Below are 11,137 nucleotides of genomic sequence, written 5' to 3' on the forward strand. Positions count from 1 at the left end.
AAACCAGTTCATGTGGTGTGAATTTATGACTGGAATGAATGCTTGTGTTATAATTGAATTGTGCTAGCTCTAGAAGTTCATCCCATTCACATTTTTTTGTTGAAAAGTTTTTTAAATATTCGCAAAGTGGATGGTGTGCTCTTTCTAATGATCCATTTGATTGGGGTGAAAAAGCTGTTGTTTCGATTTTTGAGAATTTAAATCTTTTTGCAACTTGTTTCATTATTTTGCTAGTGAAATTTGTTCCTCTATCTGTGAGTACTATTTTAGGTGAGCCGAAAGTGCATATAAATTTTTTTACAAAAGCGTCTGCGACTGATTCTGCTGTCTGATCTTTTAGAGGTACTGCTACTAAGAATTTCGATAATTGGTCTTGTATGGTTAAGATGTATTTATTATTATTTTTTGTAACGTTGAGTGGACCAACTACGTCCATCGCGATTTTATCGAAAGTTTTTATTGGTGTGTCTGTTATAACCATCGGTTGTCTAGTTTTAACTCTTTTTAATTTATTTCTTTGACATTCCTCGCACTTTTTTATTTTGTTTTGAATGTCTTGTTTTAGGTTTTCCCAAAAGAATTTGTCTTTTATTCTATTGTATGTTCTATTTACGCCTGAGTGACCTCCTAGTTTTGTGGAGTGGAATTGGTCAAATATTTTATCTCTGTTTTCAGGTTTTACGTATTCGATACTGTTTAGGCATATTATTATTTTAATGTTTGTTTTATTGAAGGTGTTTTTTAATATTTCCTCTATTTCGTGCCAGTTTATATTTAATATTTTAATGTCTTTTGAAATACTGAAGATTTTTATATTTTTCCGTATAAGTAAGTCTTTTAATGTATTAAATAATTTTATCAGATTTTGTTTTATTTTTTCCGATGATGTTGCTACGTTTAAGCATAAGATAAAGAGTTTTTTGTTATTTACTTCTATTAATTCAATTTCGTTTTCGGATAGCTTGGGATTTACTTTTATATTCTTGATTTCCATTAACGCGTTGGTGTTTTTGTCTAGAGGTATGCCTTGTTGAGTAATTATTTGTACGATGTTATCGTTTCTAAATTGAATTGAGTTTTTTGTGTAAATTAAATTTTCCTGTTCCTGTTCTTCTATATTGTCTTTTTTTCCTTTATTTTCCTGTTTCTTGCGCTTAGTCGTTTTTCCCTTATTATTGCTATTCAGAGTTGCCTCTTGGTTTAACGGTTCTTGGATCTTTTTTCTTGGTCTACCCCTTCCTCTTTTGATTTTGGTGTGATTGTCGTTTGGGGCTTCTACTTTATTTTGACTTGGAATTTTTACGGGTGTCGATTTTTCGCTGATTTTTTTCTTTCCTTGCGCTCTTGTTGTAACGGAAACGTGTACGTTGTCTACTGGATTTCTCGATAATGCATCGGCGTTCACGTTTTGCTTACCCGGTTTATATACTATATTGTATTCGTAATCCGATAATTTTAGTCTCCATTTTTGTACTCTGGTATTATTGTCAGCTGTTTTTAGCCAAAGTAATGGTTTATGATCTGTGACTATTGTAAATTTATTCCCGTAAATGTAGTTTCGGAATGTTTTTATCGCGAACATTATTGCCAGAGCTTCTTTTTCGTAGGTGTCGTATTTAATTTCGGCTTCTTGCAATACACGTGATGCGTATGCAATTGGTTTATCTTTCCCGATTTCTCCTTGTGATAATACTGCACCTAGAGCGTATTTAGATGCGTCTGTCGTAATAACGTATGGTTTCTCGAATTGTGGATACTGTAGGATGGGTGCGTTGCATAATATTTCCTTGAGTTTTACAAAAGCGTCTTGCTGTTCCGTGTTCCAGGAAAATTTCGTGTCTTTTTGCAGTAAACTCGTTAGAGGTTTTGCAATTTTTGCAAAATTATTTATGAATCGTCTATAGTATCCTGCGAGTCCCAAGAATTCTCTTATGTTCTTGACGTTCTTGGGAGTAGGAAATTTTTGGACAGCTTCCGTTTTTGCTGGGTCGGGTTTTATCCCTTCCCCACTTATTATATGACCTAGGAAGCATACTTCTGCTTTAAGAAATTCGCATTTTTCGGGTTCGAGTTTTAATTTTACTTTTCTTAATTTCTGAGCGACTATGTTGAATCTCATATTGAGTTCTTCTAGGTTTTCTCCAAATACTATAATATCGTCAATGAAGACAAAGCAGATTTTTCCAATTGAGTCTCCTAAGGTTGTATTTATTACTCTCTGAAAGGTTCGTGGTGAATTTCTTAATCCGAAAGGTAGGACGTTGAATTCGAATCGTCCTAGTGGATGTATGCTGAAAGCTGTCTTATGTATATCCCTTGGGTTCATTTTGATTTGATGGAAGCCTGATTTTAGATCTATTACGTGATATAGTTTTGCTTGTCCTAACTGGTCGAAAATTTCGGTTATGTTTGGAAGTAGATATGGGTCTGGAATCGTTTTTTCATTTAGTTTCCTGTAGTCTATCACTAGTCTCCATCTTTTTTTTCCTTCAGCTGTTTCTTTCTTTTTGACTACCCAAGTTGGAGCGTTAAAAGCACTTTTTGAATGTCTGACAAAACCGTTTGCAATTAATTTTTCTGTTTCCTTTACTGCCGTTTCTTTTAGCCTATGTGGTAAAGGGAATTGTTTTACGTATACAGGTTTTTCGTCCGTTAGGTTAATTTCGTGTTGTTCTGTATTATATGATTCTATTTTATCTCCTTCTACCCAAAATATATCGTTATTATCCTCAATTAGTTCCTTCATTATAGTTCTGTTTCCTTCTGATAGATTTCCTAATCGAATTTTTCCTAATAGTTTGTCTCGTCGATTTTCCGTTTCTTTGCTTTCCATTGCAATATTATCTTCCTTGTTTTCGGCAAAACTGATTTTTCCTACTTCTAATATTTCGCTTTCGTTTATTTTTGGTAGATTTCCTGTTTCTTGAAATCCTTCCAGTATATCTTCTACATCGTACGAAGCATAGTTATATTTGTTTTCTAAAGGGTCGGTTTCGTTTTTGAATTTGATGTTTGTATTCTCGTCCACTTTGGTTAGAAATTCTGTATAGTCGTAAGAGTCTATTTCACATTTTTCTTCTTGATTGTCGAGTACTGTATTTATACTGTTTATTATCTGTTCTATGTATTTGTTATCTGTTTCTAAATGTTCCTCGGGATTTGATGACGTCGTCTTTTCTGTATCTATTGTCACGTTACCTGGTTCGTTATTTAATTTGTCCACTATGTTTAATAAATGTAGTGTGTCGTTATTGAGGCTAACGTCCCAGTTTCCTGTCATATTATCCGGTTGCGGAAGGTCTTGGCTTGCACTGTCTTTGTCGCTCGTGTTTTCGCTGATTTCTGTTTGGTGCAAGGTTCCTGCGTCCGTATGTACAGGGGTCAGTGTCTCGTTCGCGTGAGTCGTGTCTTGAAGTATTTTGTTGAGGAAGCATTTTTGCTCGTCTGTTAGTTTTGGTAACTGATGTAAAGCTAATGTTTGACTTGTTATATTTGCCTCTCCTGATTTTAGTTCGAATTTTCCATTATTTATTTCTACGTATCCCTCGTCTAATCTTAATTTTTGTTCCAGGAGTACTTTTATTCCTAATATTCCGTCATATGGTATTGAAAAGTCCTGTGGTGCTACATGAAAATCGAAATATTGGTAGTTTATCGGTATTCTTACTGCTCCTAAAGTTTGCAATGGTTTGTCTGTAATGCCTGAGAGTAATATTTTTCTGTCTTGTAATATTGCGTTTATAGGAATTTGGTCTTTTTTTATAATATTTAGTTGTGCACCGCTGTCAATAAGGAGGTTGCATTCCTTTCTTGTGTAAGGATTTTCTATTGTAATGTATTGTAATAGGTTCTCCAATCTCAGTGAATACGTTGCCATTCTTGTTGTTATTCTTTCTTCTTTTATGATTTGATCATCGGGCAAGTTGGGTCCTAGCGTTTTTTCTTGTTCTGATTCCTTTGGCTTCGTACTGTCGTTAATTTTATGTGTTTTGAGCGGCTCATCCTTGCTCCTCCCTATGCGCTCTCTCCAGGAGGAGTTTATTCGTTTCCCGATCTGTACTGTTGATGGTTTTGCCCTCTGTAGCATTCTTCTGTTGTGTGATTCGTACTTTTGCATAGGTTGCAGATTTTTCCGGCGCTGTTTTCCAGGCTTTTTAGTTTCCTGCATGCGTCTATTTGGTGTCCTGGCTCTTTGCAGTAGGAACAGATATCTCTTTTTTGTGCTCGTAGTTCGATGGCTTTTAGTTTCCTACATTCCTCTATTGTGTGATTTGGGGTTTTACAATACTCGCAGAATCTTCGTAGTTCGCTTGTGTGTTTCTGATTGGCCCTATTGTCATTACTATTTTTAAAATAATTACTATCGTTGTGATTGTATTTTCTGTGGTAGTTACTCCTATATGAATCATTTGATTTTTGTTGAGGTTTCCTTGGCTCGTGGCAGTCTTCTGCCGAGTGTCCTAGTCGCTTACAAAGTTGGCATTTAATTTGATTTGTTCTGGTTTGGAAAACTCTTGCTTCCTCGCAATTTGCCGCGCTGTGGCCTTCTTCCTTACAGATTGTACACATGACTAATTGGAGATCGTTGGGTTTTGTTGTTGGGCAAGTTTTTGCTGTGTGGCCCGCTTCGTCGCACAGTTGGCACGTAGGTGTTGGACAATCTTTTGTTGTATGATACCTGCTATTACAGATTTCGCAAAGTTCTGTAATTTTTGGGAATTTCGTGCAGGTGTTTGGTTCGTGACCGGTTCCTCCGCATTTCCAACATGTCTCGTATTCGATTATAAACGGGCATTCGCTGACCGTGTGCCCCTTTATTTGGCAGTATTGGCAGTGCTGTCCCTTTACTTTGTTCATCTTACATGCATCTGTTGAATGTCCTGGAGTGTTGCAATGTTTGCAAATGAGTTCTATTTTCTTTTTGGCCAGTTTGCAGTTATACGATATGTGATCCTTGCTTTTGCAATATACGCATGCCGCGTTCTTGCAAAATAAGGCTTCATGATTTAGGTCTTGGCATATTTGACACATATATATTGCTGAGTTTGCGTCGTGTTTCCCGAGACTGTACAGTATGTTAGCCGGTTTGTTTCTCAATATGTCCTGTTTTCCTAACTTTGTTTCTACTTCGATTGCTTCCTTTATAAGGGCAGCTATATTGTCTTTTTGTTTTAGTTCTAATCTGATTTCTTGCCTTAGTCCGTTTTTAAAGCTTTTTTCTGCATCGGTTTTTATGGCTTTGTCGAATTCTTGTATAGCTTGCTGGGTTATACCTGCTTCTGTTTTCTTTAGTTCTTTGATCTGGATTACTAGTTCTTGTAGTCTGTTCCCGTAACTGAGCACTGTTTCGTCCGGTCTTTGCGTTAGTTCTGTTAATTTTCCATATAGGGTGTGTATATTTTCAGTGGATGGAAATAGTATTCTTATTGCTGTGATAAAATCATTTAAGTTATCTAAGGGTGTATTTATTAATGCTTTGTATACTTCGCCTTTTAGTTTTACTTTCACAATTTGAATTAGGGCTGGTTCGTCTGTGGGTGTTATGGTGTTTTTGGCGTGCTTTAATTTTTCTATGTATTCTGTGACTGACATATTTTTCCCGTCGAATTCGGGTACTAGGGTTGCTACGTATTTTAGGGGTAATCTTAGGGGTTGGATTTGAATTTGTTGGTCTGTCATTTTCTTTTTCGGACTTGCGCAGATGAGTGTTAAATTTTCTTTGCTATTCTCTCCGTCCAGATTTCCTATTAGGCTTGGTTGCTCTGTGATTCCTTCGATTTCGAGTAGGGATATGTCGTTTTTGTAGCTATTGTTTATTGTTTCGTTTAATGTTTCGGTATTATTTCTGTTATCCTGGGGACTTATTCGGATTAGTGGGGATGCGAAACTTCCTGTTTGTTTGTTATTATCGGCTTCGTTACTTGGATTAATTGTAAATCCTATATTCTTGTTTTGCCAGTTGGCACTTTCGTTTTCTGTTTGGTTAGTGTTTATTGCTAGATTTTTAACGTTCTTTGTTTTGGGTATTGCACCTAGATTTGTATTCGCGTTTGACACCTCGGCTGTGACTTCTGGTGTGAAGTCAAATGTTCTTCGTTCTGTTGGTGAACGCGGTGTTTTACGGCTTTGTAAAAAAGCTGATGCGTAATTACGATCTTCTACGATACTTTTAAGTTCAGGATTTTCTTGTGTCCTGCTTCTTGTTAATCTATTTCCGTCCGTAGTATTTTTGTTATCCGTTGGTTTAAAATTTTTATTATTCATTTGAAATTTTCATTATTTGTGATTATTTAGAGAGTAAGTGAGTTCGTTTTATGTTTAAGTATTTCTTTATGTATGCTTTGTAGCAGTATTTCAATAAATTGCTTGTGTTGTATATAAAATTGATTCGAAAGTGAATGACTTGGATTCTTCTAAAGTTGCAGGCAAAGATTTATATTCTCTAGCTAGATTTTTTTCTTGAATTTACCCTATATTACAGGTTAGTAGCGTTCGTTGGCGTTCGATTCGTACCGGAACCACTGTAAAGTCGCGGAGTTCTCTCTCTCACTGAGTCCTCGGCGTACTTTATGAAATGTGATCTGCGTTGTCAGGTAGATAGAGGTTCTCACTTACCTTTCGCTGGGTTGGGTAGAACCTATCTATGGACTGAACCTGTGGTGTGTGTGTCGTCCAAGTGTTGGAGCGGTAGGGTAGATGTTCGAGTGAAGATCACGCACTTTCGATCACAATGAATGTTTATTCGTAACTGGTACAGTTCTTGATTCGCGCGCGGTTACAATCGAGTCTTACAGAATCTTGCTCTGTCGAAGCCCTGAGCTTCGTAGCAGAGTCATAAACGCTAGACTTAGTTAATTTATCGATATTACCGGAATCTTGCTCTGTCGAAGTCCTGAGCTTCGTAGCAGAGTCGTGTAGATTCTAGAGTATCGAACTCTGAACGGTACTTCGCGGATTATATTCGCGGATTTTGGTACTTGTACTTGAATTTCGAACTGCGCCTACGAGAACTTCTTACGAGAACTATTGGTAATATTGACTGTGTACGGGCGGGCCCGGTCGCGTTATTTTATATTGACAAATGAGGTCGACATTTGATTTGGCAATTCGGGTGAACCACCTCATTCGGATCGTCAGCGTTCTCGCCGTACGACGACCCGGCTGAGTTGCTCACTCAGAATTTGCGGAACGATGAATTTGGATGGTGCAATGGAAGTTTAAAGAATTTAGTTGATGAAATAGGAGTTCCAAGAATGCGTCGTAGGACGTGACAATACATATGTTGTCCTGATTTGAATTGTGAAATCGATTGCAAAATTAAGGAAGTTTATGTTTATTTATATGTATATAGAATGCGTCACAGGACGTGACACCCTTATCGTTTTCTTCTAATTCACTAATAGTTTATTGTACTTGCCTTCATTCCTGATTGTTCTTTAACCGTTTCTTGCTTGCTTGTTAATCCCCGTTTAATGGAGTGATGTACAATGTTGTTTCTTCAAGCAACTCCAATATTTACTTTGTCCTTATTTGCTTTTGTTATATTTATGTTGCTGTATACATTATGCTTACCATTATTTACTGTTTTTCCTTCTTGGATCTATTGTCAATTAATTATTTCGACTTATTAACTAGATCTTCTTTTGTGGAGGTATGGTATTCTTTCATGGTTTAATACGGTGGTATAATTTTCTGGAATTTCAATATTTTGTCTTGTTACTGGATTTTGGCCTGTTCAGTTTATTATTTGTTGTCTTCTAAGTATACCTGTTCATTACAAGGTTGTTTGGTTATATGTAATGGAAGTTTTAATCGACTATCAATCTGCATTATCCTGGCTGATCGGGAGGTGTTTTCAGCTGGTTTAGCATTTTAATCCAGTTCCGTTTTATTTCCTATTATTTCTAGCCGTTCTTCTGGTTGGCACCTTGATAGATTTGATAGATAGATTTTGAAGGGTTTGGCGGTCATACAGATATTCATTATGTTATACATGTGTGGCGTACCTTTCTTTTGTGGGGATCTTCTTTTCTTTTCCTTATCTTGCGTCCATGCATGGTGCTTAGTTAGCATTAAAAGCCGCTGTTTTGGCCATACTTAACCTTATTGACTTCTGTTATACTTACCAGTTTTCTATAATCACTTTCTTTCCTCCTATTTATTGTTGATTGTTTTTTTTACTTTAGCTAAGTCGTTGATTTTGATTCCATTAAGTTGGTCTGCAAGGGGTGAGAAGTTTTGAGGTTAATACTTGTTGATGTTGATTATTAATGGGTTTTGTTTCTTACCCTTAGGGTGTTGTTAATGAAATGATGTTTTGTTTTGTTTTACTCTTGGTTGTGGTGTTATGCAGGTTGCACTTTTGCTCTTTTGTTGCTGAGTTTAATCTAGCTAATGTTGACTGACATTTGCTATTTGCGGTTTGGCACTCTTATTTCATTTCACATCATTGGTTGATTTTATAGATTATTTAAATTTTTCCATTTTATCGGTTTTATTTGCAACGTTGCGATGATGTTAAGTGCTAAATATTCTTTGCAATTCGCTTTCCGCTACTTGATTTGACGTTTAACGTTTGACGTTTTACTGTTTGATTATTTGCTCATATTATGTTGGGTCCACATTCTTCTCTGCCGGGCTCACTTCTTCTTTCTTTTGTCAATTGCTCAGCTTTATTCTTGTTGTCTTATTTAAATTTTAATTGATTTTGACCCGTTTGATTGGTTCTATGTAAAACCCACGGGATATTTGTTGTTCGATTTGATTTTAGTCATCATTATTTTGGCAATTAGTCTTTTGTTTGTATTGCATAATAATTTATTTACACAGTATGGTACTACAATGTGCCTTGTTATTTACTCAATTATGTTTCTTGCTTTGGCTTATTCAATATACTTATTTATATTATTTTGGTATTTAGTTACCTTTTATCTTAGTATTTTTACCTATAGCTGTATTGTGGAATTTTGTGTTTAATAATTTAGGCAATTTTACATTTTGTTCTTCGATTCATCGCATTCAATTGACTCTGCCTTATGATGACTTTATATTTTTTTTCTTCTGTCGGGTTCTCTTTTCTTTCTTAATTGTTTCATTCATTTTGTTGCTTGTGTTACGTCGCAAGCAAGATACGCCGCGCGACGTACAAAATATAAAAATATAAAAAATTTAGATATTTAGATATTATTAATTTGGAAGGTTAGCGCTGCCGCCAGTCCTAATTGCTTATGACGATGTTAGATCACTTTCGATTAAAACAATTAAAAAAAGGTTAGTAAGATTAAACTGTAGATTGATTGAGTTCGTCAATGCCCTGGTTACATACGGGCCCCTCGTGTGAATTTGTGCGTAGATGGTAGGCGTGATTGTGTAGGAAGGAACTGTGTTTAAACGCAAATTAATTATAAACTGATTAAGAATAACAAAAGTATAATTGCAGAAAAATAAGTATAACAATAAAAATGGTTTAGTTAACAGAAAGTACGAGCTGTTTGAAATACATGAAAAGAAGAAATGAAATATATGTAATAGCAAGAAAAATATAAAGTGAGATCTATTGAGTTGAAATATGACACAAAATTCGTAACGGAAGATAACAGGTGAACTATTTGATTTAATTGAATTTGATTCGATATTTGTCGGTATGATTCGGTATGATTCGAGCGACGATGTTCGACAAACAATTATTACGCGATAAGAGGAAACGGTCCCAGGGGGAAACTATCAAGACCACGGTCTCGTGGGCCGTGTCTCTTCTGTATGATCGGAATTTTTACAAGAAATTGATATATTTGATACCTTGAAACGCGATAATGAACGGGACGATTCAGTAGGAAATTTCCAGGACACGCAGTCCCGTAGATCGCCCGTTTTACATCACAATCAACCAGATTCGTCGTATTGAATAGAATGAAATAGACAACTTACCGAGCTCGATGTTATAATAATGTATGATAAAATATCTACAGGTTCGCTTATAATTCGCTGGTGTTGTCTGGAAATCTGGAAGGCGAAGAAAAGATGAGAAACTTGTCACACGCACTACGCGTTCGCGATCGGCCTTCGATTATTCGGTGTTACGGTTACGAGACGATACGAAAACTAATTTCAAAAACGACGCGACGCGGAAAAAGAAAATATAATTATCGACCGATTTAAAATTGAAAAAGAAAAGATAGAAATTGAAAAGTGTGAAAGAATTTAACGTATTCGTATGAGTCCTTAACGCGGAAAACGAGAATCGCAATGTCCCGCCACTCTGCCTTTTACAAGGACTTTACCGGGCAGCTAATCACTACAATTTTTCACGCGAAAACTAGTGCTCGACGCGAACACGGGCTCCCCGTCACGTACCTCACGGATTTTTCGACGAAGAGTGATTTGCCTCAGTCAAGCGATCGTGTCTCAGGGTTAGACCCGCGATCGGTACCCCATCATTTGGCAAATCAGGATACGTGTCGAAGGGAAAGGCCCGCGCGTATTGGTTTGTCTAGGCGTGTTTCCCGAGTTCTCATCCCTTCTTGACCTTTCACGCTGCCTTTGTCTAGCGTTGTCTATTTCTTTCTACCCCTCTATTCTACGAAATTTGTGCGTCGCAATTCTAATACTTCTGGAATGTTCTAAATATATTACGACTTGATTTTATTTGAATTCGTTAATCAAAGAGGCTTTTATAAATAATGTTCCAGTATCAAGAAGGTCTAATGATGATAGATGTTTAGTTTACTGTATTGAATGACTATTAATTGAATTACTATTAATTATTCCGTTCTTTATTCGCGTCTCAGCGGTTTACGTGATAAAAGGCAATCGATATTTTATTGTTATCGTTAAATCGCGGATAATTGCGCATGGTTTGTTGCATTTACTTAACACTAGACCCGCGTATATTAATTATTAACAATATCATATATTTGAAACGTTTTACGTTTAACGTTTACCAGATGTTCGTTGCCGATGTTTATTGCCCTAGTCGACCTTTCTCGAACGTTCTTGAACGTCGGTCGACGATTTCAAACTACAGTGGTTGTCACGCAAACCCTCGCATTTCATAGTCATTCAAACAGTCTCATTCCGTTCAATTCCAATTACTTTCGTTCTTAATTGCATTCATCTATTTCGTTTGCGAGGTAAAACG

At 36.3% G+C, this 11,137-nt stretch overlaps 1 long non-coding RNA gene across 2 annotated transcripts; it reads right to left on the minus strand.

The window, feature by feature from the left end:
• Positions 1–7,378: 7,378 nt before the first annotated feature.
• On the minus strand, positions 7,379–9,201 carry LOC143305742 (uncharacterized). 2 transcript variants are annotated; one of them, XR_013062908.1, is made up of 5 exons: positions 8,289–9,201; positions 8,007–8,219; positions 7,768–7,927; positions 7,573–7,692; positions 7,379–7,496 (listed from the first exon to the last, which is right to left on the minus strand). It is a non-coding gene; the product is annotated as an uncharacterized LOC143305742 (long non-coding RNA). The 2 variants fall into 2 exon arrangements; XR_013062907.1 differs by having other exon boundaries at positions 7,379–7,692; positions 8,289–9,191.
• Between the last annotated feature and the right edge of the window lie 1,936 nt (positions 9,202–11,137).

This window comes from Osmia lignaria, chromosome 10 (genome assembly GCF_051020975.1).
Source record: "Osmia lignaria lignaria isolate PbOS001 chromosome 10, iyOsmLign1, whole genome shotgun sequence".
In the NCBI taxonomy this organism is placed as follows: domain Eukaryota; kingdom Metazoa; phylum Arthropoda; class Insecta; order Hymenoptera; family Megachilidae; genus Osmia; species Osmia lignaria.